This window comes from Scyliorhinus canicula, chromosome 28 (genome assembly GCF_902713615.1).
Source record: "Scyliorhinus canicula chromosome 28, sScyCan1.1, whole genome shotgun sequence".
Lineage (NCBI taxonomy): Eukaryota > Metazoa > Chordata > Chondrichthyes > Carcharhiniformes > Scyliorhinidae > Scyliorhinus > Scyliorhinus canicula.
The window spans coordinates 11,325,306-11,352,576 of record NC_052173.1 but is presented as its reverse complement, the minus strand read 5'-3'; the positions used below and the strand labels follow the sequence as shown (position 1 = coordinate 11,352,576).

General features: G+C 45.3%; 1 protein-coding gene across 3 annotated transcripts in view; it reads left to right on the top strand.

The window, feature by feature from the left end:
- Nucleotides 1-27,271, top strand: part of lima1a (LIM domain and actin binding 1a) — a 146,887-nt gene that overhangs the window by 4,727 nt on the left and 114,889 nt on the right. The window contains exon 1 of one of the 3 annotated variants that reach the window (XM_038786539.1): nt 17,880-17,898. The exons of the other annotated variants lie outside the window; for them this stretch is intronic. The gene's annotated coding sequence lies outside the window, so the exon portion shown is untranslated. Of the gene's footprint in view, nt 1-17,879; nt 17,899-27,271 lie in introns of those variants that run through there. 3 annotated transcript variants of the gene reach the window in all.

Below are 27,271 nucleotides of genomic sequence, written 5' to 3'. Positions count from 1 at the left end.
GATGTTGATGGTGGAGGACTCTGTAATGGTAATGTCTCATTGTAGAGCAGACCACATTGTGAGCAGTGAATAAGGTATACTAAGTTGGTGGAAGTAAACATGAATCACTGTTTGGATTATGAGCAGGTAAAAGGGCTGAAAGGTTATTGGACTGAAATATTAACTCTTTCTCCATAGATGCTGCCAGATCTGTATATGTCCAATAATTTCTTTTTTATATCTATAGCACTTTGCTTTTGTCTAAATACATTGGAATCCCTAAGTAACCAACTCATAAAATTGTAAAGCAGCTGGCGTTCTGGCTATAGTGTATTATGATTGTGCAGACCTTTGAATTGAATCAGTACAGTAAAGACAAATTGTCATTTTCTTGGATAACAAAAGATACTGCTCCATGTGAACTGCTGATCCTTGATCTGGAAGCAGTACCAGAAGGAGATTAGAAGCTGTAAGGCTGGCAGATATAAAGGGAAGCTCCAAGCAGAGGAGCTGGAGGGTTAAGGTGACCAGCGCACAGAGACCAAAAGAGGAACATGGAATTTATGTGAGGGGAAGCTTGTTTGGCTGCAAGAAGAGGTGGTGTACGAGTGAATCCTAAAAGGTGCGTGAATATCCCCAGCGTGCAAAACAGTTGAGAGTTTGTATCTGTGGCCATGCAGTGAAATGGGGTGTTATTGGTTGGTCAGTTGAATAGGAACTCTTCGAAAGCTACACCAGCAGGACTGTCATGACCTGTGGACGTGTTGTGGATAGCGCGTTTAGCGAGTTGGTCACACCGCAGGTGAAAGTTATTGAGGGAGATAGAAAATGGGCGACCAAAAGACAACAAGAGTAGGAAGGCAGTGCAGGTGTCCCCTGCGGTCATCTCCCTGCAAAACGGATATACTGCTTTGGATACTGTTGAGGGAGATGGCTCACCAGGGGAAGGCAGCAGCAGCCAGATTCATGGCACCATGGCTGGCTCTGCTGCGCAGCTGGGCAGGAAGAAGAACGGCAGGGCTATTGTGATAGGGGACTCAATCGTAAGTGGAATTTTCAGGCGGTTCTGGTGCAAGGGTCAAGGATGTCTCTGAGCGGCTGCAGGACGTTCTTGGGGGGGGGGGGGGGGGGAGGAACTGTCATGGTGCACATAGGCACCAACGATTATAGGTAGAAAACAGGATGAGGTCCTACAAGATGAATTCAGGGAGTTAGGAATTAAACTAAAAAGTAGGACCTCAAAGGTAGTAATCTCCGATTGCTATCAGTGCCACGAGCTAGTCAGAGTAGGAATGTCAGGATAGATAGGATGAATGTGTGGCTTGAGGGAGGAATTCAAATTCCTGGGGCATTGGAACCGGTTCTGGGGGAGGTGGGACCAGTACAAACCAGACAGTCTGCGCCTAGGCAGGACTGGAACCGATGTCGGGGGGGGGGGGGGGGGCGTTTTCTAGAGCTGTTGGGGAGGGTTTAAACTAATGTGGCAGGGGGATGGGATCCAATGTAGGAAGTCGGAGGGAAGTAAAACGGGGCCAGAAACACAAAGCAGTAAGGGGGAAAGTGTAAGGCAGAGAAGCCATAGTCAAAAATCAAAAAGGGCCACAGTACAGGGTACAGTGACAGGGGAGAGTGTGAAAAGGGAGGTGGTCAATGCAGGATTGAGGGTGTTGTACCCAAATGCGTGCAGTATACAGAACGAGGAGCTTGTTGCGCAGGTTGAAATTGGCCGGTATGATCTGGGCATTACAGAGACTTGGCTGTACTGGGATCAGGGCTGGGATCTAAATATCCAAGGATATGTGTCGTATTGAAAGGACAGGCAGATTGGCAAAGGGGACGGGGTTGCATTGTTAGTAAGAATGAAGTTAAATTGATAGCAAGGAGCGATTATAGGATCAGAAGGCATAGAATCTCTGTGGGTAGAGTTGAGGAATCTCGAAGGTAAAAAGACCCTGATGGGAGTTATGTACAGGCCCCCTAGCAGTAGTCAGGGGCAGAAAATAAATCGGGAGATAATAATGGCAATATTACAATAATCGTGGGAGACTTCAATATGCAGGTGGACTGGGAAAATCAGGTTTGTAGTGGATCCCAAGAAATGGAACTTGTGGAATGTCTGAGAGATGGGTTTTTTGGAGCAGCTTGTGACAGAGCCTACTAGGGAACAGGCAAATCTGGATTTGGTGATGTGTAATGAGGCAGACTTGATTAGGGAACTTGAGGTGAAGGAACCCTTGGGGAGCAGTGACCACAATATGATAGAATTTACCCTGCAGTTTGAGAGGGAGAAGCTGCAATCGGATGGAACGGTATTACAATTAAATAAGGGTAACTACAAAGACACGAGGGAGGAGCTGGCCAGAGTTGATTGGAGAAGAAGCCCATCAGGGAAGACAGTGGAACAGCAATGGCAGGGGTTTTTGGGGGTTATTAGGGAGGCACAACAGACATTCATCCCAAGGAGGAGGAAACATGCTAAGGGGAGGACAAGGCATCCATGGCTGACGAGGGGTGTCAAGGACAGCATAACATAGAATACAGAACATAGAACAGTACAGCACAGAACAGGCCCTTTGGCCCTCGATGTTGTGCCGAGGTTTGTCCGAAACCAAGATCAAGCTATCCCACTCCCTGTCATTCTGGTTTGCTCCATGCCAGCTAAGGGAAAAAGCATACAAAGTGGCGAGGATTAGTGGGAAACCAGAGGATTGGGAAGCCTTTAAAAGCGAGCAGAGGACAACTAAAAAAGCAATAAGGTGGGGGTGAGAAAATGGAGTATGAGTGCAAGCTAGCTAGTAATATAAAGGAAGCTAGGAAGAGTTTTTAAAAAATATATAAAAGGTAAGAAAGAGGCAAAAATAGACATTGGAGCACTGGAAAATGTGGCTGGAGGAGTAATAATAGGAAACCAAGAAATGGCAGACGAACTGAATAGTTCCTTTGCATCAGTCTTCACGGTGGAAGACACCAGTGGGATGCCCTAGCTCCAGGTGAACCAGGGGCCAGAGGTGAGTGCAGTGACCATTGCTAAGGAGAAGGTTCTGGGGAAACAAGGGTCTGAAGGTGGATAAGTCACCTGGACTGGATAGACTACACCCCAGGGTCCTAAAAGAGATAGCTGAGGAAATTGTGGATGCATTAGTGATGATCTTGCAGGAAGTGTCCCAGAGGACTGGAAGGTGGCTAATGTAACACCACTGTTTAAGAAGGGAGGGAGGCAGAAGATGGGAAATTATAGGCCGGTTAGCCTGACTTCGGTCATTGGTAAGATTTTAGAGTCTGTTATTAAAGATTAGATCACGAAGCACTTGGAAGTGCATGGTAAAATAGGACTGAGTCAGCACGGCTTTGTCAAAGGGAGGTCATGTCTGACAAATCTGTTTGAGTTCTTTGAGCGGGTAACAAGCCAGTTAGACAAAGGAGAATCAGTGAATGTGATTTATTTAGAACGCCTTTGACAAGGTGCCGCATAGGAGACTGTTAAATAAGTTACAAGCCCATGGTGTCCAGGGTAAGATCCTGGCATGGATAGAGGATTGGCTAACTGGCAGAAGGCAAGAGTGGGGATAAAGGGGTCTTTTTCAGGATGGCAGCCGGTGACGAGTGGTGTTCCTCAGGGGTCTGTCTGGGGTGACAACTTTTCACAATATACATTAATGATCTGGAAGAAGGTACTGAAGGCACTGTTGCTAAGTTTGCAGATGATAGAGAGATCTGTAGAGGGACAGTTAGTATTGAGGAAGCAAGGGGGCTGCAGAAGGACTTGGACAAGCTAGGAGAATGGGTGAAGAAGTGGCAAATGGAATACAATGTGAAAAGTGTGAGGTTATGTACTTTGGAAGGAGGAATTTAGGCCTAGACTATTTTCTAAATGGGGTAATGCTTCGGAAAGCAGAAGCACAAAGGGACTTGGGAGTCCTTGTTCACGATTCTCTTAAGGTTAATGTGCAGATTCAGTCGGCAGTTAAGAAGGCAAATGCAATGTTAGCATTCATGTCAAGAGGACTAGAATACAAGAGCAGGGATGTACTTAGGCTATATAAGGCTCTGGTCAAACCCCATTTGGAGTATGGTGAGCAGTTTTGGGCCCTGTATCTAAGGAAGGATGTGCTGGCCTTGGAAAGGGTCCAGGAGAGGTTCCCAAGAATGATCCCTGGAATGAAGAACTTGTCGTGTGAGGAACGTTTGAGGACTCTGGGTCTGGACTCAATGTACACGATACTGCAAGGCCTGGATGGAGTGGACGTAGAGAGGATGTTTCCACTTGTAAGAAAAACTAAACCCAGAGGACACCATCTTGGATTAAAGGGACGATCCTTTAAAACCGAGATGAGGAGGAATTTTTTCAGCCAGAGGGTGGTGAATCTGTGGAACCGTTGCCGCAGAAAGCTGTGGAGAGTTGTTTGATTTCTTGAAAATAAATAGCTTGCCCAACTGTAGGTAGATACATTGTGTTTTTGTTCTCTCTCCTTACATACAGCACTTTATAATTCCACACATTGTGCGAGCATCTTGGGTGTCTCTTGTTGTCCAGATGTTTTAGATGTATTTTTTTTACAAAATAACTGACTGTGTTAATATACGTTATATTTGGGCAGCATGGTGGCGCAGTAATTGGCACTGAAGTCCCAGCCACTGTCCGTGTGGAGTTAGCACATTCTCCCAGTGTCTGAGTGGGTCTCACTCCCACAACACAAAGATGTGCAGGGTCGGTGGATTGGCCACACTAAATTGCCACTTTGCATTGTGTCCACTACCCTTTTTTCCCCCCAAGCAGTGATTATTTTCTTTTTCTTTTAATCAAATTTGAAGTACCCAATTCTTTTTTTCCAAAAGGGGCAACTTACTGTGGCCAATTCACCTGCACTATACATCCTTTGGTTGTGGGGGTGAGACCCACGCAAACACTGGGAGAACCCAGGTTTGAATCCTGGCCCTGGGTCACTGACCGTGTGGAGTTTGCACATTCTCCCCGTGTCTGCGTGGGTCTCACCCCCACAACCCAAAAAGGTGTGCAGGGTAGGTGAATTTCAATGTTCTACTTCCTTGGGGTAACAGAATTACGTCAGTCACTTTCAATCAAGATCTGAGGTTTCCTGTTGTAATTGTTGCCTGTCTCCACCCCTACATAACCAGCAGCCCACATTTCTCAAATGGTGCAACTTCCACCCTCCTGACTATAATCTTGCCGTAAAATCCTTGAGACATAACTGATATCAAGTTGTAAATTGTGTGTGCAAAACAGCAAGTTTAATATTTTATTAAGAGAACCCCTTGTACAATTGTTAATTTACAATGTTAGATATTTTTGGTATCCATTGCAATCCAATTATAATCCAAACAATAGTCAATTAAAGCACGGTAGCATTGTGGATAGCCCAATTGCTTCACCGCTCCAGGGTCCCAGGTTCAATTCCGGCTTGGGTCACTGTCTGTGTGGAGTCTGCACATCCTTCCCGTGTGTGCGTGGGTTTCCTCCGGGTGCTCCGGTTTCTTCCCACAGTCCAAAGATGTGCAGTTTTGGTGGATTGGCCATGATAAATTGCCCTTAGTGTCCAAAATTGCCCTTAGTGTTGGGTGCGATTACTCAGTTGTGGAGATAGGGTGGAGGTGTTAACCTTGGGCAGGGTGCTCTTTCCACGAGCCGGTGCACTCGATGGGCCGAATGGCCTCCTTCTGCACTGTAAATTCTATGATAAGACTAGCTTAAACTGACTGTAAAGCTTCCCCAGGAGGTTTCATCCACCATGTAATAAGATGCTGTTAACTTGAATAGTTCGGGAAACCTGGGCTTGTTTTGGTAAGTGAATAATTCAGACAACTGATTGCATTCCAGTGTTGTATTGCATGAAATATTCAGCAGTGAAACATGTATAGCATGATGAAATAATTATATGTAGGGCGAGGGCATGCTGGGTGGTCACGGACTTGTGTTAATCATGCAGTTAAAATATTTTTCTCTGGATGAGTATCTTACTCCACCTCATTGACTGCTCAAGAAATCCATTCCAAAGGTCAATTGTATAAGGTGGGCAAGGTTAGGTTATCAGCACTGACCAAAGACTCTTTGTTTGGTCTCCTGTCGAGGTGTAACATTCTGATGCTCAGTTCTGCAATAATTGAGTAGAACACCTAGGCAATTGTAGTTATCACATGCAAGTCCTCTGGGCTATCCCCTAGAGCTTGGCAAATGTCCTGAACTGCTGTGTAATGCATGAAACGGCACATCAAACAAACATGAACAACTTTTTATTGTTCATGGGATTTGGGTGTGGTTATCGCTGCCTAGGCCAGCATTTATTGCTCATCTCTAATTGCGTTTGAGAAAGTAGTGACCAGCTGCTGCCTTGAACTGCTGCAATCCTGCAGTCCATTTGGTGTAGATATGCCCACCGTGCTGCTAGGGAAGGAATTCCAGGATTTTGACCCAGTGACTGTGAAGGAACAGTGATATAGTTCCAAATCAAACTTTTTGTTTTCCCATGCATCTGCTGCCCTTGTCCTTCTGGGTGCTAGAGGTTGTGGCTTTGGAATATGCTGTAGAAGGAGAGTTGCTGCAATCCATCTTGTAGATGGTACACACTGCTGCCATGGAGGTTGATGGGGTGCCAGTAAAGGAGGGAAAGGAGCTTGCCTTGGGTGGTGTTCGGCTCCTTGAATGTTGTTGGAGCTGTGTTTATCCAGGCAAGTATTCCATCACACTCCTGACCTGTAAGAAGTCTTACAACACCAGGTTAAAGTCCAACAGGTTTGTTTCAAACACGAGCTTTCGGAGCACTGCTCCTTCCTCGGGTGAATGGAAAGGTATGTTCCAGAAACATTTATATAGACAAAGTCAGAGATGCCAGACAATGCTTGGAATGCGAGCATTTGCAGGTAATCAAATCATTACAGATCCAGAGATAGGGGGTGATCCCAGGTTAAAGAGGTGTGAATTGTTTCAAGCCAGGACAGTTGGTAGGATTTTGCAAGTCCAGGCCAGATGGTGGGGGGGGGGGTGAATATAATGCGACATGAATCCAAGATGTTGGAGATGATCATTGTCTTGTGTGGCGTAGATGTTACTTGCCACTTGTCAGCCTAAGCCTGAACCTTGTTCAGGTCTTGGTACATATGGACACGGACTGCTTCAATATCTGAGGAGTCCCGAATGGTACTGAACTTTGTGTGCTCATCAGTCAACTTTCCACTGACCTTTTGACATGAGGAAGTTAATTGATTAGTGACTTTGGAAAGATGGTATGGCCTAGGACATGCTCTTGAATTCCTGCAGTGATAGTGATGTCCTGGGACTGAAATGATTGACCACAACCATCTCTTTGTGGTAGGTATGACTCCAACCAATGGAGAGTTTTCCCTTGATTCCCATTTACTCCAGTTTTGCGAGGGCTCTTGAGAAGCACTGTGACCTTCCTGTTGATGCATCTGTAAGCAGGTTGAGGAGAAAAATCTTTCTTTCAATCCCCTTGGTGGAAAGAAAGATGATGTAATTTATTACCAGAGGAGCCAAGTTTGCAGAGCATATGTTGCCTAAGAAGTGTGCATTCCTAGTTTGCTTCTACAGGAAAGTTTTTAAAACGTGGAATTTGAATACTGTGAAATATTTTTGAAATGTTTCTGAGGACGGAGCCAACATTCATCCCAATAGTCTGTTGATAGGGTGTGGAGAAAGTACTTTAATGAAACTTTTGGATAAGGTTATAGCTGGTGCTTAAATGGTTTTGAAACTTAACATCTATATACAACAGAAATGTAGATTATTCTCAAATATCAGTTACAAATATGTTGCTCTCTAATGTTATGTTATGGTTCACCACCAATGGGTATTATGCTGGACCAAGAAGTAGCCTGTTCCCTTTTCTTCCCCCTGAACAATCATTTCATAGGTAGAAAGATTGGAGCCCATCTGTGTTTAACCTGTTCCCTAAGTGCTGTTTTCTAGATTTTGTGCATACATTTCTGTTTTTATGTTGATTAACTTCTGTAATAAAACTATTTGGAGATCAAAAAATCCCTATCCCTTTTTAATGCATGAGTCCTGCCTACTCGTCTCGTCTGAATCCCTTTTCTCGGCAAATATGCATCTGATTGCTTTTTAAAAAATAAATTTAGTATATCCAATTCATTTTTTCCAATTAAAGGGCAATTTAACGTGGCCAATCCACCTAACCTGCACATCTTTGGGTTGTGGAGGTGAAACCCACACCGACACGGGGAGAATGTGCAAACTCCTCACAGACAGTGACCCGGGGCCGGGATTCGAACCCGGGTCCTCAGCGCCATAGGCAGCAATGCTAACCACTGTGCCACCGTGCCGCCCATCTGATTGCTTTTTGACCTTCAGTGCCATTGGATTTCGATAGCCTTCCGACTCTAACCAATTTTTCGTATTTTGTTTAGAAAGATCAATACTACTTCATTCCTTTTTAAAAAAATAAATTGAGAGTACCCAATTATTATTTTCCAAATAAGGGTCAATCTACCTCACCTGCGCATCTTTGGGTTGTGGGGGTGAAACCCACGTAGACACGGGGAGAATGTGCAAACTCCACACGGGCCAGGATTCAAACCCGGGTCCTCAGCGCCATAGTCCCAGTACTAACCACTGCACCACGTGCCACCCCATACTTGCCTTCCTAGGTTTTAGCTCTTGCCCCAGTGCTGGAGCTCTCTTCCTGCATCAGCTTTGTTAATTTGCCATCGTAGTCTTAAAACTTCTTTATTTGGGTCCACCTGAATTCTCTTCCACCGCTCATTCTTTTAATCTTTCCTCACTGCTTCCAGTATTTTAAAAGTTTTTAAAAATCTAAGATTCTTTAGTTTGCTGTGTTTATCTAGGAGTAGTTGACCCATATATTCGAGGAAGTCCTACGTTTGATCTCCAGTCCCTGCTGAGTTAACTTGAGCTCAACCGACAAGAACACTGCATCAGTTCCAATCCTGGGTTTGGAAAGCAAAATTGGCCAAGGTGCTCACAACTGCTTGCTATTTCTAGAAGTGCTCTTTTTGTATAAAAGAGAGTTTGGACAGTGGCTGAAAATTGGATTTAGTTCTGAGTCACTGAAGGTTAAGAGAATGGCCATTTTGGGTAAGATACTAGAAAAGATGACTGTGCAACTTCACTCCAACAAGGAGTTAATCTCTTCTTTTAGGACATAGCAGTGTGAGGGGAGAGGTGGTGTAACCCGAGTGATACCTACAGGGTCGGACCAATTAGTCTCCCCATGAGTCTCGTCGAGTAGGAGCTTGCCCAATGAGGGGACACCAGCTCGGCCCAAGTGGGAGCCAAGCAGGGCAGCCCTGACTGGGACCTGTGTACATTGTGTAAATAGTTGTGAATATAAATAAATAGCCAGTTTCTCTATGCCTCTTGTGTGGACTCTGTAGCCACAATAGGTGAATTGTGTGGACTCCTCTGTGGTCACAATAGGTAGATGGGTAGGGGTAAGATGAAAATAAATGCTCCCTTGTTATCTGGGAAAAGTTATCTGGAAAATTTTCAATTTTAAATAAACGACTTGTCACAAGCCTGCCTTCCTCCTTCTCCGATCTTGCCTTCTCTCACCATTCTGGTTATTTTCATATTGGGTTGTTTTATTAAAGGTGCAATCAATGTGGCTGCAAGTGACCTTTCCTTGTTGTAATTTTATCCAGGAGAGTAACAGTTCTTAAACTCTCTTTGGTTCCCCTTTGACCTCTCAGTTGTGAAGAATATTGCCATTTGTTTTTTGAACTGGTGCTTGTTTATTGCAATTGAACTTTGCATTCTCCGTTTTTATCAGCTTGAACGTCACCAAGAACTCCTCCCTGCCAATCACCTGCCCTCAAACATTCATTGTTCAAACAAAATAGCTCATAAAATCAATAAATGCTGTGCCTGGGAGGAGGAAGTCGGTGGGGTGGGTGGGGGTGCGTGAGTGGAGCGCGCACAGAAGGGGTCTTGATGGTACTGACAGCAACATCTGCATACCAAAATTGTTGCCCATGAGAAAATTACTTGATAAGGTAATGGCAGTTTTGTGCCTCTTGCTCTCGCTCTCGCTCTCGCTCTCTCCACACCATTGGTGCTGTGCCTTCAGCTGTCTAGGCCCTAAGCTCTTGGCTAGAATTCTCTCTTTTTTTTTCTTAAAATACCTCTTTTCTCTTTTGTTTGTGTGTTCCTTGAAACTCTCTTTAACCAAGTTCTTGGTCAGCTGTCCTAAATGCTTCTTGGCTCCGTTGTATTTGTTGAGAAGAGGATTCTGGCTCAGAATTCTGCTTTCTCTTGTTTGAATCACCTACTATCATTCTTTGTTTAGGCTGGAATATGATGAATAGCACTTGGGTGAGGTACTGGAGGCCAGCTTTTTTCGGGCGAACCCTAATAGTGAACCTCCCAAGGCGAACTTGACTTTCTCCAGGCCAAGAAAGCTTGCCATGTCCGATAGCCATACCTCAGCCCTCGGGGGCTTTGAGTCCCTCCATGCTAACAATATCTGTCGCCGGGCTACCAGGGAAGCAAAGGCCAGAACATCGGCCTCTCTCTCTTCCTGGACTCCCGGGTCCTCCAAAACCCCAAAGATTGCCACCTCAGGACTCCACCCCAGTATTCAATACTCAGAACATGACATCTGCAATCCCTGCCAATACCCCCTGAGTTTAGGGCACGACCAGAACATGTGTACATGGCTTCTGCTCCCATTAGTTCCTTGTAGACGTCTGAGACTTTACCCTCTCTCTCCTCTCCCTGAGAAAGTACCCTGTCCCACCTCCCCTTTGGCGGGAGACGTGGGAAGGGCAGCACCAGTCTACATACAAAATCCCTCACCTGTAATATCTAAAGTCGTTCCCTCTCGCCAGCCCAAACTTCTCCTCTAGCGCCCTAATACTTGGAAAGCTCCCTTCCAGGAACAGATCCCCCATCCTCACATTCCCCGCCCTCCTCCACAGTTGATACCCGCCGTCCATGTTCCCCGGGGCAAATCGGTGGTTGCTGCAGATTGGGGTCCACACCGAGGCTCTTACCTCCCCTACATGCCTCCTCCACTGGCCCCAGATCCAAAGAGCCGCCACCACTATCGGGCTGGTGGAGTACCGTGCCAGCGAAAGCGGCAGAGGCGCCGTGACCAGGACTGCTACGCCAGTGCCCCTACACAAAGCAGCCTCCATCCACTCCCAAACCGACCCTGCACCCACCATCCATTTCCTCATCATCGCTATCAGAGAGTGGTTAGCGTGTGGAATGGACTGCCTGCTGTGATCGTGGAGTCGAACACTTTAGAAACTTTCAAGTGGTTATTGGATAGGCGCATGGAGCACACCAGAATGACAGGGAATGGGATAGCTTGATCTTGGTTTCGGACAATGCTCGGCACAACATCACGGGCCTGTTCTGCCCTGTACTGTTCTATGTTGGCCGCCCAGTAATAGTTGCTGAAGTTCGGCAACGCCAGTCCCCCTTCTTCTCTGTTCCTTTCAAGCATCACCCTCTTCACCCGCGGGGACTTCTCTGCCCATACAAATCCCAGAATAATTTTATTCAGCCTCTTAAAGAAGGACCGCGGGATAAAGATGGGGAGACACTGAAAAAAAAACAAGAACCGCGGGAGAATCGTCATCTTAACAGTCTGCACCCTGCCTGCCAATGACAGCGGGAGCGCATCCCACCTCCGGACTTCCTCCCTCACTCATTCCACCAGTCGAGGCAGGTTGAGCTTATGCAACTTGCCCCAGTCCTGTGCCACCTGAATCCCCAAATATCGGAAACTCTCCCCCACTAGCCTGAACGGCAACCCCTTCATCCTACTCTCCTGCCCCCTCACCTGAATTACGAACACCTCGCTCTTAGCCATGTTCAATTTATATACTGAGAACCGGCCAAATTCCCTCAGGATTTCCATAATACCGTCCATCCCCACCATTGGGTCCAATTTTTAAAAATATATAATAGCAGATCGTCTGTGTATAACGAGACTATGTTCCATTCCCCCCGGACCAGCCCTTTCCAGCCCCTAGAAGCTCTCAGTGCAATTGCCAGCGGCTCTATGGCCAGCGCAAACAGCAGAGGGGAGAGAGGGCAGCCCTGTCTTGTCCCACGGTGCAGTCTAAAGTAGTCCGATTTCATCCTTGCACTCGCCCCCGAGTCGATGAACCCTGCCCCAAACCCAAACAGTCCTAGTACCTCCCACAGATAATCCCACTTGACCCAGTCAAAAGCCTTTTCAGCATCCATGGCTGGAGGACAGCTTTGCTGTGGAACTGTACCCCAGCAAGGAGCAGAGCCTTCTGGGCAGAAGGGGAACAGAATAACCAAAAAAAACTCTTATCTCTGACTTTTGGATGAAAACTAATGTTTCTATAATTTCCCAGTGCAGTATTTAATAATCCCAGGGTGGGGAATTGAATGTCTTTGGAGGTTTACCTTGCATAGCTTTTTTTTTCTCTCTTTTTCTGCCTTTTACGTGGAGGGTTTTAATTTGGGTCTGTAACTGGGTGTGGACTGAAACTACTCAGAATGGTGCCAGCTGCAGAGTTGTGGCTTTTTAAAAGTGTGTTGGCAAATTATGTTAGAATTGTGTTTCCAGCAGCTTTTAGTGTCAGTTACTTGTGAGAGGGTCAGGGAAACCCTCCTCCATTGTAACTGTCCTTGGACTTGCAACTGAGCATAGGCATTAACATTTTCATAATTCAACCAAACTGCTAGATGGGAAATCTGGAGATCTGAGCATTTTAATGAGTGGGGTGTTGTCATGAATTTTGAATTGCTTTCTTTCTAATTAAAGAAGTATGCTGTATCCTTTGATCCTAGATCAGATTGTGCTTTTTGGTTTACATTTCAAAGTGGTCTGTTTCATGGATGGACTGATTAATGGTTCGGTGGGGTGTGATTGGGGTTTGCACCTCCACGGACATGTATGCAGTTATTTTTGGATGGTATAAATTTTGCACCCTCTCGGCTGTGCACTTGTAATTTGCATTTGCTAACAAAACCAATCTTTTTTTGAAAACTTGACTTTAAAATGAGAGATTAAAATCAATTGTCCCAAAACAAGATATTGCAGTATCTTCAGAGTTCTGCTCGGGTGGCACGGTGGCCCAGTAGTTAGCACTGCTGCCTCATGTTGTCGAGGACCCGGGTTCAATCCCAGCCCCGGATCACTGTCTGTGGAGTTTGTATAGTCTCCCTCAGTCTGCGTTGGTCTCGCCCCTGCAACCCAAAGATGTGCAGGTTAGGTGGATTGGCCACACTAAATTACCCCTTAATTGGAAAAAAATAATTAGGTATTCTAAATTTATACATTTAATTTGTTTTCAGAGTTCTGTCATCTGGTCAGATGAGATATTGCAGACACTGACCAAATGAGAATATATTGTAATGTGTATCATACAAGTGGATGTGAATTTATTGAAATGTGATGTGTATCATACAAATGGATATCATCAGGAGATGAAACTTTACTTATCTAAAGGATGTTCAAAGGAAATTGTTCTTGTTATTTGTTTAAATATTGCACAGAAGGTGGCATGGTGGTGCAGTGGTTAGCACTGTTGCCTCACGGTGCTGAGGACCAGGGTTTGATGCCGGCGCCGGGTCACTGTCCGTGTGGAGTTTGCACATACTCCCCGTGTGTGCATGGGTCTCACCCCCACAACCTAAAGATGTGCAGGTTAGGTGGATTGGCCACACTAAATTGCCCCTTAATTGGAAAAATTAAAAAATGTTGCACAGATGTTCAACAAATGTTGCCAGTGCTTCATATCCGTACTCATTTTGCCCTTCAACCCACATCAAAGAGCGGTTGATGCTGTATTCCCTAAACTTCCCTTTTACCTTATTACCTTTCTCTTGCATCACTAGCAAGTGGCTGCCCTTCAAAAATACATTTGGATATTTTATTACATTAAAGATGCTGTAACAGTGTCAATTGTTATCGGTCATAATGGTGATGGGCAGTTTTGTGTTTGGCCAGATTTTGAGAAGTATCTAAAGAGCAACAAATTGGAAGATGACTGACCAGGTTGTGTAAATCTTACATTTGTTATAATTTCCAGCACCCTCTGGCCTGAGGTATGAGAGAGTTTGCAGACACACTTGCAAAAACAGGTTTGGGGAATTGAACATTCCAGCAGCAATCTAAGCATGTCATTGTTTTCATATGTTTATTGTATGTTTCCAGTGAGTCTTAGATTATTGTTGCTAATCTTCTTTCATTTGTTTTTGGGTTAGGGGGTGGCAGGAGGGACCAAAGATGTATACTTTCCAAAACTACAGGAACCACTCTTTCCATTGTGTTGAGGGACTGCTGTTTTACTTAAGAGATCAGATTTTTTCTCTCCATTAAACAAAAATGCTCCCTTTCCAAAATCCCAGTCATCAAAAACCTGTCTGATTTATGACCTTAATGCTGTAATGTCAAATGATACTGTCTCCTGAAAGAAACAGCTTGAATTAATTTGACATTTGAGACTTTTCCAGTGTGGAAACATTCCCCTGAAGTCCTGTCTCTTAAATTCTTTTACTGACTGAAGTGCCATAACTTGAATAACCAGACCGTGGAGCTTTTTTGCCAGCATAATACTTGTTGAAGGTTTCATTTCAATGAGGATAATTCAAAACAATCTTTGACTGACTGGAGCTCATACAGGCTGCCTTTTCCCAAACTAGAAAACAAAACCCAACTGGAGTTTGGGAGTGGTGAGCGGTTTTCTGTGCAAGCACTCCCTTGCTGTGCAGCCTGTGTGCTGCTACTCTCAAATAGTCCTGGAAAATTGCAGATCTGACTCCATTGGCTGCTAATTAACTTTTTTTTAAATTGGGTGTATATTGGTGCCACCGAACAAGCAACGCCAATCGTTTTCTAGTCCTGCCACACAACCAACTGATTCTCCAATTCCCCCTCCATCAGTCCTGTCAGGATATTTCTTACTGTTTACCATCTAGTCCTATTAGAATTTGAAACTTTTAGGGCGGCATGGTGGTGCAGTGGTTAGCACTGAAGCCTCAAGGCGCCAAGGATCCAGGTTCAATCCTGGCCCTGGGTCACTGTCCGTGTGGAGTTTGCACATTCTCCCTGTGTCTGTGTGGGTCTCACCCCCACAACCCAAAGATGTGCAGGGTAGGTGGATTGGCCATGCTAAATTGCCCCTTAATTGGGGAAAAAAATAATTGGGTACCCTAAATTTATATAGAAAAAGAAGTTGATGCTTTTCTAAAGGCTTGAATAGGAAAGGCTGGTTACCTCCAAACTGGCCAGCGTGTTGTGGCTTGTATGGAAATTATGAATATTTGGTCAAACAAGCTTATTTGGGGGGATGGAAAGTACAGTTAGTCCCAATATTTTAATATCTCATTGATTTTTAAGTAGCAATTTAGTGCTGTTGAGCTATAATTGAGAGGAAGAGTGAAGTAATCCAGTTTTTAACATTTCATATGTTGCGGATCACACCTCGATATCTAGGCTGTACAGGCCAACAGGGAGGATTGAAGTATGACCTGTATTTCCACTAGCTCATTGCTTGGAGTTACCAGATCCAGTTCTTGCATGAAAAATAAAACTATATCCTCCTGTCAACAGCTTCTGTTCATGCAGTTCTAATGCTGTTGTCCTATCTGCACTATTTTAATAAGTAGTAATATGAAGCTGAGTTGCTGGAGCTTGGAATATAACCTGGGTTATAATGAACTACACAATGCCCTTATTTTTTTGAAGTCTGGAACTTGCACTTCTTCCATCAGCAGTAGGGGCTGTATTTATGATTCCATTGTTGATCCAGTGGGCGTGGCTTAAGCCAATTGTTTGGTTGTCCTCTTGCCCAGCTAAAGGTCTATCTTGCGGGGCCATTTTTAAAAAATGAATGAGACAGCAGTGAAAAACATAACAAACCAGACATCTTGGACAAATGTCTAAATAACTGAATATTTTCAGTGGAGTGCAATAAAATATCCAAATGTATTTTATATCCTAGCCAGGATAGGGGTGTATATAGATGGATAATCTATCCATTTATGCAGTATAATCCCAAAATACCTTGCATGAATTGTAACTCTTCAGTGAAAACACAAATGTCTGCTTTACCAAAAAACACTTGTGCCCTGGACTTGTCTTTGATATCAGGGGAGGTGGGTAATTCAATGGCAGCAAATAGACTCCCACCTGAGATTTTTCTTCAAGTGACAGCATAGTTGGAAGCTGGACCTGAAGTAAATTGGATTCTAATGCAGGACCTTCTCCCCAATCTAGTTCTTGTCCAGACCTGCAAGGTGGGAAGTAAAAGTCTTGCTTTATCACCATCTAATGCTTGAACCAGTGGTAAAATAATCCTGCGCCATCTTTATTTTAAATAATGTGAGCACAGTAAGAAGTCTTACAACACCAGGTTAAAGTCCAACAGGTTTGTTTTCAAACACTTTTTTAAAAAAAAATAAAATTTAGATTACCCAATTATTTTTTCCGATTTAAGGGGCAATTTAGCGTGGCCAATCCACCTACCCTGCACATCTTTTGGGTTGTGGGGGCGAAACCCACGCAGACACGGGGAGAATGTGCAAACTCCACACGGACAGTGACCCAGAGCCGGGATCTAACCTGGGACCTCAGCGCCATGAGGCCGTTGTGCTAACCACTAGGCCACCGTGCTGCCCTTCAAACACTAGCTTTCGGAGCACTGCTCCTTCCTCACCTGAGTGCTCCGAAAGCTAGTGATTCGAAACAAACCTGTTGGACTTTAACCTGGTGTTGTAAGACCTCTTACTGTGCTCACCCCAGTCCAACGACGGCATCGCCACATCTTAAATAATGTGATTAGAGAAGTTGGACTTGATTTATATATTTGTTTAATGTAGAGGAAAACCTGGGAGAGAGGAGTTCCTTGATTTTAAGAGTAATTTTAAAGTGATGAGCAAAGAGCTACTGACATGAAATGAAAGGTCTAGATCTGTAAAATGGAGATACCAAGATGAGGGGGGGGGGGGGGAAGCGTTTCAATGCCTCTTTTTTTTTTATTGGTTTCCTGAATGGACCTCTTGCTAAATTGGAGGCATTGAAATGTAATAGGGAATAAAATGTAACCTCTTTTGTGTGGGTTGTAAATTACCCACAGTGGAATTGGGAAAAGCTGCAACAGCAGGTTATCATCAATGTCTGACCCGGGGGGGCGGGGGGGAGGAGGAATTTAGTGGGTGGGCCAACCTAGCTCACTCGTGCTTCCTCTAACCAGCAATATTGGCCGAAAAAGATAAGAACCTAAAATGTTATCATTTGCTGGTGCACTGACATTTCTCACATTTTTGTGGAGCTTTTTATAGCAAGTCTGTGACATTCTGAAATTTGTGCTTTAGTAACATTCTTCCTAAACCAGGGTTAAATGTATTTGGACTACATTGAGATATCAGGAAGCTTTTGGCATTCATGTGTGGTGTGATCAAACTGGGAGTGTGCCACATACACACCCATGACCTAAAAAATGTGTTTTTATTGCTTCAAAGGGGGTTAGTTAATGGGTTGAGTTATTGGATTAGTCTTTAAGTGTAAATACCATCCTTTGTGTTTCAGTTGTAATGCAAAGTGACATTAAATGGCCAAGCTATTCCAATTCGGATTTGGGAATTTCTTTCCATGGAAAGAATGTCCCGGGTGCTTTACAGTCAGCAGATAGGCAAACATGGCAGGCAACACATAATTACAATGTGCGCACAGCAAAGTACTGCATCAACAGCCCAGGCATACTGTAATTTTTTGGTGAATGAATGGATGGCCAATTAATTTTGTTTTTTGGTGCTGAGGGATGACTGTTGACTGTGATTCTCCTTGTTTTCTTTTTGCTGCAGAATCTATTGCATCCACCAAAGTAGGCAGATATGGCCTTGGTTTAACATCTACCTTGCCTAAGGATAGCACAGCTGCCAACACACCACTCCCTCCGCTTGGATCACATACTGAAGTTAGTGTAGCATGAACCCATGACTTTGTTGATTCATAGGTGAAAGTTCCATCAACTGAGCCTCAAATTACACTCTAATGATTATTAAGCAATGAATCAGTTTCATAGGGCTCCAGCATTTTCCACATAGACCTTTTTTAATACAGTAAAACGTCCTATAGTGCTTCATTGGTGCATTATTGAACAAAATTTGACATCAAACCACATTAAAGGGGTTATCAGAAATGACCAAATGCTTGGTCAAATAGGTAATTTGAAGGAACAACTTGAAGGAAGGGAGTGGAAGTTTGGGGTAGAATGCCAAAGCTGGGACCCAGGCAGGTGAAGGCACTGTAGCCAAGGGTATGGAGAAAATCAGAAATGTGCAAGAGGCCAAAGTTTGAAGAGTGCAGAGATCTCTTGAGGTTTGTAAGGCTGGAGGAGGTTATAGAGGTGGGGATAGCCAAGGCCATGGAGGTATTTGAAAACATGCTTGAGAATTTTTTTAATTGAGGCTGTGCTAGAATTCTCTGTTGTGATCTTGGTGGTAGATAAACAGGACTTGATGCAAAATTAGGAAATGTACAGCAGAGTTCATCCTTTTTTAAAATTGAAATTGTGACTTAAAAGCCATTGGGCGGGATCCTCGGATTTTTAATTTTTTTTTTCTTTTCCCCCCCAGCTGTGTGTTTCTCGACAGCATGCCTTTCACTGTCGGTGGGATTCTCTCTTCCTGCCATTTCCCATTGAAGCCACCCCACACCGCTGGGAATTCTGCGGGCCGGGGTGTGCTGACAGTGGGAAAGAGAATCCCATCCATGATATTTTTGACTTGTCTATTGCTGTGTTCTTGTTGCCTTTTGGGCCCTGATGTTGTTAATAAACACACTTTTTTTTTTCAGCTGAATTCTCCATCGGCAGGATCCTCTGGTCCGCCAGCAGCTCACCCATGCCCGCGGGTTTCCCAACAGCATGGGGTGGCCACAATGGGAAACCCCATTGGCTGGCTGTGGGAACGGAGAATCCTGCTGCCAGCACCATGCTGGGAAACGTGACTGGCAGGCCAGAGAATCCTGCCCTTTAAGTTTGTAAAGACCCTCTTTGTTTAATTTTGTCATGCTGTCTGGTTCAAAACAAGAACGGTTATGTGGGGCAGCATGGTGGTGCAGTGGTTAGCACTGCTGCCTCATGGCACCGAGGTCCCAGGTTCGATCCCGGTTCTGGGTCCGTGTGGAGTTTGCACATTCTCCCCCTGTTTGCGTTGGTTTTGCCCCCGCAACTCATGGAGCCAGCTACAGTGCAGACTTTGTTTGCACTGAGTGCTGAATTTGGGTGCATTTGAGTGCTATAGTGAGTTTGGTGACTGAGGGATATTAAGGGTTCATTTTTATCTGAAGTCTAGTCTTTTATTTAGTTAATTAACTTAAAAGTTGCTGTTTGGTTCAGAAGGTGAATTTTCAATCAGCTTTAAACAAAGGTTCTACTTGCAGCTGGAGCTTGTTAATTGCATTAGGCCAGTTTTCAGAGGCTAGAGTCATACAGTATAAAGGTGAGCCACCTTACAGTGCAGACTTTGTTTGCACTGAGTGCTGAATTTGGGTGTATTTGAGTGCTACAGTGAGAGTTTGGTGACTGAGGGAGTTAGGTGAGGAGGGAATAAGGTGCTCCTTTCATTTCATTTCCTACATTTCCTTTAAAGCGCGAGAAGGGAGCAGGGAGTTTACAGAGACTGCCGCTGACTGGGAGCAGAATCGGAGGGCGGAGTTCCAGTTGGTCCACAGGGCAGCTACATTCTGTAAGGTAAGAGGGGATGGAGGTTAGGGCAGTTGCATGCTCCTCCTGTAGGATGTGGGTGGTTAGGGATACCACCGGTGTCCCCACTGACTACACCTGCGGGAAGTGCACCCAACTCCAGCTCCTCACAGACCGTGTTAGAGAACTGGAGCTGGATGAACTTCGGATCATCCGGGAGGCAGAGGGGGTAACAGAAGAGTTACAGGGAGGTAGCCACACCCAAGGTACAGGACAAGAGTAGCTGGTTTACAGTCAGCGGAAGGAAAATGAACGAGCACACAGTGCAGGGATCCCTCATGGCCGTTTCCCTTCAAAAAAAGTATACCGTTTTGGATGCTGTTTGGTGGGGGGGGGGGGGGGGGGGGGGGGGGGGTGGACATACTGGGGGAAGGCCCTGGCTCTGTGGCTCCGAAGGGAAGGGGGGAAGAATAGAAAACAATAGTGATAGGAGTCTCAATGGTTGGGGGAATGGATAGGAGATTCTGTGGTCGCGATCGAGACTCCCGCAAGGTATGTTGCCTTCTGGGTGCCAGGGCCAGGGATGTCTCGGATCAAGCCTACAGGATTATTAAGGGGGAGGGGGAGCAACCAGAAGTTGTGGTGCACATAGGCACCAACAACACAGCTAAGAAAAGGGATGAGGATCTAAAAAGTGATTTTAGGGAGTTGAGTTGGAAGCTAAAGAACAGGACAAGCAGAGTGGTAATCTCAGGATTGCTACCGGTGCCATGTGCAAGTGAGCAAGGAACAGGAGAGTGAGTGCAGCTGAACAAGTGGCTACAGGGCTGTTGCAGGAGGGAAGGCTTCAGATATGTGGATCATTGGGATATCTTCTGGGGAAGGTGGGACCTGTACATGAAGGACGGATTGCACCTAAACTGGAGGGGCACCAATATCCTGGGTGGGAGGTTTACTAGAGCTCTTCGGGAGGGTTTAAACTAGTTTGGCAGGGGGATGGGAACCAGAGCTATGGATCGGAGGATAGGGTAGCTGTTGAACAGGCAGAAATAGTATGCAGCGAGTCTGTGAGGAAGGATAGACCGTTGATAGGACAACATTGCACTCAGTGGAATGGGTTAAAGTGTGTCTGTTTCAATGCAAGGAGTGTCAGGAATAAGGGAGATGAATTTAGAGCATGGATCAGCACTTGGAACTACGATGTTGTGGCCATTACGGAGACATAGATTTCACAAGGGCAGGAATGGTTGTTCCGGGGTTTAGATGTTTTCAGAAGAATAGGGAGGGAGGTAAAAGAGGAGGGGGAGTGGCACTATTAATTGGGGAGTACACCACAGCTGCAGAAAAGGAGGTAGTTGAGGAGGGGTTGTCTACTGAGTCAGTATGGGTGGAAGTCAGAAACAAGAAAGGAGCAGTCACTTTATTGGGAGTTTTCTATAACCCCGCCCCCCAATAGCAGCAGAGAGAAAGAGGAACAGATTGGGCGACAGATCTTGGAAAAGTGCAGAAGTAATGGAGTTGTTGTCATGGGTGACTTCAACTTCCCTAATATTGAATGGAACCTCCTTCGTGCAAATGGTTTGGATGGAGCAGATAGTGTCAGGTGTGGGGGGGGGGGGGGGGATATTAAGAAGGAGGATGTGCTGGAAATTTTGAAAAGCATCAGGATGGATAAGTCCCCTGACGGGATATACCCAAGGTTACTACGGGAAGCGAGGGAGGAGATTGCTGCGCCGTTGGCGATGATCTTTGCGTCCTTGCTCTGCACTGGAGTAGTACCAGATGATTGGAGGAGGCGAATGTTGTTCCCCTGTTCAAGAAAGGGAATAGGGAAATCCCTGGGAATTACAGACCAGTCAGTCTTACGCCTGTGGTGAGCAAAATACGGGAAAGGATTCTGAGATAGGTTTTATGATTATTTCGGAAAAGATAGTTTGATTAAAGATAGTCGGCATGGCTTTGTGAGGGGCAGGTCATGCCTCACAAGCCTCATTGAATTCTTTGAGGATGTGACGAGACACATAGATGAAGGTTGGGCAGTGGATGTGGTTTATATGGATTTCAGTAAGGCATTTGATAAGTTTCCCCATGGTAGGTTCATTCAGAAAGTTAGGGGGCATGGGATACAGGGAAATTTGGCCGTCTGGATACAGAATTGGCTGGCCGAAAGAAGACCGTGCATGGCAGTGGATGGAAAGTATTCCGCTTGGAGGTCGGTGACCAGTGGTGTCCCGCAAGGATCTGTTCTGGGACCTCTGCTCTTTTTGTTGTTTTTATAAATGACTTGGATGAGGAAGTGGAAGGGTGGGTTAGTAAGTTTGCCAATGACACGAAGGTTGGGGGAATTGTAGATAATGTTGAGGGTTGTTGCAGGTTACAGCAGGACATTGACAGGATGCAGAGCTGGGCTGAGAAGTGGCAGATGGAATTCAACCTTGGTAAATGTGAAGTGATTCATTTTGGAAGGTCGAATTTGAATGCTGAATATGAATTTGAATGCTGAATACAGAGTTAAAGGCAGGACTCTTGGAAGTGTGGAGGAACAGAGGGATCTTGGGGTCCACGTACATAGATCCCTCAAAGTTGCCACCCAGGTTGATGGGGTTGTTGAGAAGGCATATGGTGTGTTGGCTTTCATTAACAGGGGGATTGAGTTTAAGAGCCACAAGGTTTTGCTGCAGCTTTATAAAACTCTAGTTAGACCAGACTTGGAATATTGTGTCCAGTTCTGGTCGCCTCACTATAGGAAAGATGTGGATGCTTTTGGAGAGGGTACAGAGGGGATTTACCAGCATGCTGCCTAGACTGGAGGACATGTCTTATGAAGAACGGTTGAGGGAGCTAGGGCTTTTCTCACTGGAGCAAAGAAGGCAGAGAGGTGACTTGATGGAGGTGTACAAGGTGATGAGAGGCATGGATTGAGTGGATAGCCAGAGACTTTTTTGCCAGGGTGGAAATGGCTGTCACGAGGGGACATAATTTTAAGGTGATTGGAGGAAGGTACAGGGGAGATGTCAGAGGCAGGTTCTTTGCACAGAGTGGTGGGTGTGTGGAATGTACTGCCAGCAGAGGGGGAGTCAGAATCAGTAGGGACATTTAAGCGACTCTTAGACAGGCACATGGACAGCAGTAAATTGAAGGGGTGTAGGTTAGGTTGACCTTGGATTAGGATAAATGGTCGGCACAACATCGTGGGCTGAAGGGCCTGTACTGTGCTGTACTGTTCTATGTTCTATAACCCAAAGATATGCAGGGTAGGTGGATTGGCCACGCTAAATTGCCTCTTAATCGGAAAAAATGAATTGGTTATGTGCGCTTTAATCTAGTGCAGCTGTGAAATGTGGCCCCTCGAACACTAAGTTAGGTACTTACAGCTACAACAATATGTAATCGGTGTAAATGTTCCGGTCCTGGGTGGTGCAGTGGTTAGCACTGCTGCCTTACGGTAGCGAGGACCGGTTTCGATCCTGGCCCCGGGTCACTGGCTGTGTGGAGTTTTCACATTCTCCCCGTGTGTGCAGGGTAGGTGAATTGGCCACGCTAAATTGCCCCTTAATTGGAAAAATTGGGGGAAAAAAACACTGTTAAGGTATCTGGGTAGTGCCGAGGGTCAGGGCCTGAGGGGGGAAACCATGCCCATGTGTGGAGGGGGGTTTGAATGGTGGGACCCTGGAGTGTCAGTGATTGACACATAGGATGGCCAGTAAGCATACAGCACAGTACAGTGCAGCCAATCACCACTACCACTATAAAGCCAGAGGGCACTAGGTTTCCTGCTCTCTCGGGACCCAACCACTGAGACAGTCAGAGTCCACGAGCTAGCAAGTGCAAACACCATGCGGTAGCTAGTAAGTCTGGTCAGGCTACTACAAGGTCACCAGTCAGATCCGTATAATGTCGACCCACAGCTGAATATGTATAGCAGTTCTATAGTTGAAGAAAGCAGTGTTGGATACGTCTGTTTCTAACTTCCCTGCATCGAGTACAGTCCACATCGAACCAACCTGCCGAACACATCAGGGGCGTAAGAGGGGGGCCCAGTAGCAGGATGTCCTCACTTGGAGGAGAGGAGAGTGTGGGTCCTCTTCCCCCAAGCAAGGAGGGGGGGGGGGGGGGTAGGAGAGGAGTGTGGGGGTCCCACAAGCCCACTTGGAGATCAGGGCACCCTTTCAAAATGATGGCCCGATCGAGTTCAGCTCGCCAGTGCTGAAAAAATTCTAGTGTGGGTTAAAACGGTGACAAACTCCCAAAGGTGCAAAAACAAAAGTGATAGCAGTGGGAACTCACTGGCAGAGCCGGCGGTAAACTTCCTGAAAAACACGCCAGATGAAAAGAGATTTGCTTGAGCTACACCCAGTGTATTGTGCCTCCATCTTGTAGATTTGACATTTGTGGCTCTTGGTGGTGCATTGACACACTACACACTGCACAGACAACGTGTGTGTTGTTTCTGATGTTGCAGGAGTTGTGCTTGCTGCTGACAATGTTGTCTCATTTTCAGATGATATTGTTAATGCTGTCTCCCTGGAGGGGTGGCACAGTGGTTAGCACTGTTGCCTACTGTGCTGAGGACCTGGGTACGAATTAAGTCCGTGTGGAGTTTTCACATTCTTCCCGAGTCTGCGTGGGTTTCACCCCCACAACCCAAAGATGTGCAGGTTAGGTGGATTGGCCATATCTTCTTATTAAAACAGTAACCATCTAATTTTGTGTTGGAGAAACAGAGTACCCTCCCCTCTGTACCAATGTACGGGGAAGGGGAGTAGGATACTCTGATTATTAAAACTGTTCACAACACAGTTGTACAAAATGCTAAATTGCCCCTTAATTGGAAAAAAATAATTGTGTACTCTAATTTTTTTTAAATGCTGTCTCCTTTGATATTGATGTTTCTGGTGTTATTGCTGGTCTTTTCTGTTTTTCCAGCTCTAGTCTAACTCTAATATGGACCCTTGTTCCTCACTGGTTTGGATCTCAGTTATGTTTGACCTTGGTGTCTTGGCTTCGGCAACAACTTTTGCTGGACTCCAGGTTTTCACGATTAGACCCTGTACATGGACACTTTGTCCTTTCAACAGCTCTAGCAGGGATTTAGCATGTTGGTTAAAGTGCTGGCCACCTCTTTCCTGTGTTTCGGTGAGTTATTGTCTCACTTCCCCCTGGTCACTTGGAGGAAGTATTTTGCTTGGTAGAGTAGGCTTTTATATTTTTTTCCATTCAGCAACTCTGCAGGTGATTTAATCTCTACCTTGAGGGGTGTGGATTGGAGTGACAACAAGGTTTGAGTCTTTGTTTTTCAGTATTTTGTTGGGCTTCTTTTGACCATCTGAACATGTCTTTCAATAAACCTGTGTCCTCGATGATGATGAAATGAAAATCGCTTATTGTCACAAGTAGGCTTCAAATGAAGTTACTGTGAAAAGCCCCTAGTCACCACAATCCGGTGCCTGTTCGGGGAGGATGTTACGTGAATCGAACCGTGCTGCTGGCCTGCCTGGGTCTGCTTTCAAAGCCAGCGATTTAGCCCTGTGCTAAACAGCTGTGATGATGTTGAACCCATACTGTTCAGCAAATTTCTTAAATTCCCTGGGTGTGGCCCGAGTGCCATGTCACATATTAATCATTCATGAACTCCTTGCTCAGCAAACAGAACTCTTACTGCTGAGGTGATTGTGATTCTCAAGTCTTTCATCTTCTGATTTAAAGGAAATTTTGAGTAGTAGTCTGTGACTATGAAATACCATTCTTGATTGTGTGTAAATAAGTTGGCGCTCACATTATGCAATGATCTGGGTGTTTCTGTACTTTGGTCTGCATTACATGTAGACACCCCCATATTTTCAATGTTTTTGTGTATTCCTATCCAGTAGACAGCTGATCTAGCTCTGAGCTTGTATTTCTCCATTCCCATATAGCCTTCATGTATCTTTTTGGAGAAGTTCTTCCTGCACTGTTATGGGTATGATTATTCTGGATCCAGCTAATAGCACATCATCTTCCAGTAAGATGTCACCTCTGATAGACTATGTTTGCTGGCTGTGTTACTGCATCTTATGCCAACCCTTGATCACTTGCTGAGAGAGCATCTGTGAATCTTCGTCTTTGCTGGTCTCATTTGACTCTGTTTCGCTGGTGTTACATTCACTAGGAGATGGATCTCTATATCTAGAACTTCTATCGTGTGTTTCTGCTGTGGGACATCTGAGGTACGGTATCTGCCAGCACCATTTCTCTTCATGGTTTGTATTTCAGAGTAAAATCGTAACTCTGAAACTTCAAGTAACCTCCTGCAGTCTTGCTGGTGCTTTCCACAGATTCCTCTTGTAAATCTGCTCCAGTGGACAATAACCACTCTCTTTCCTCCATGAGCTACCTCCCATAGAAATAGATATGAAACTGCTCACATTCATACACAACTGCCTAAAGCTCTCTTTCTATGTCGGCATACCTGGATTCGGCTCAGGTGAGAGCTTTGGATGTGAATGCTATTGACTTTCCCTCTTGTACCAGGGTGATCCCAGTCTTTTTTTTTAAGAAGCATCCACTTGCAGACTAACTGGTTTCTTTCTGTCATAATATGACTAGAATTGCATGTCTCCTCACATATTGGCTTTTTAAAAAAAAAAGTACCCAATTCTTTTTCCCAATCAAGGGGTAATTTAGCATGTCTAATCCACCTACCCTGCACATCTTTGGTTTGTGGTGGTGAAACCCACGCAGACACTGGGAGAATGTGCAAACTCCATATGGACAGTGACTCGGGGCTGGGATTGAACACTGGCCCTTGGCGCCGTGAGGCAGCAGTGCTAAACACCGCCACCGGGCCGTCCTACATATTAGCTTTTTTTAAAACAAATTTAGAGGGCCCAATTCATTTTTTTCCAATTAAGGGGCAATTTAGTGTGGCCAATCCTTGCACATCTTTGGATTGTGGGGGCAAAACCCACGGAAACACTGAGAATGTGCAAACTCCACACGGACAATGATCCAGAGCCGGGATCGAACCTGGGACCTCGGCACCCTGCTGCAGCAGGGCTAACCCATTGTGCTACCGTGCTGTCCATATTCGCTTTTTAAATTTGTTGAAACTCTTTTCTCATGTGACTCTGACCACGGTACTGTGGATATTCTTTCAGGTCTCTGCTTGATTCTGTCAGGTGTGTACACCATTCCGACGAACTGGCATTCTGTCACTTTCACTATGCATTAACCTGTGTTGAGCGTGATTGTGGTTCTCTCTATGGCTTTGTGTAAATGATCTTTTTTCATCTACACCGTATATGTGGATATCATCTGCAATGTTGATTGCTCTTTTGCGCACCCTGTATGTCACGTCAACTTTTCTGTTGGCTCGCTAAGGCCAAAAGGTAGACACATGAATCCGTACCATCCGAAGGGTGTATTGTGTAACACCAGCATTGGGCAGAGTTATGGTGGGGTGGTACCTCCCTGCACGCATGTTTCATTTCCTCTTGCCAGCACTACACAGCAGGTAACACTCTCAACGTTTCCCAAAAGGCATCACGCTGACCATGAACAAACCGGGGTGGGTATATTTTTTTTAAAAACAGGGGCTTGCACAGTCCATCTGTCTGTGCCTGCAGAGGTAAACTGATGTGGCGGGTGAACAACCCAAGAGAAA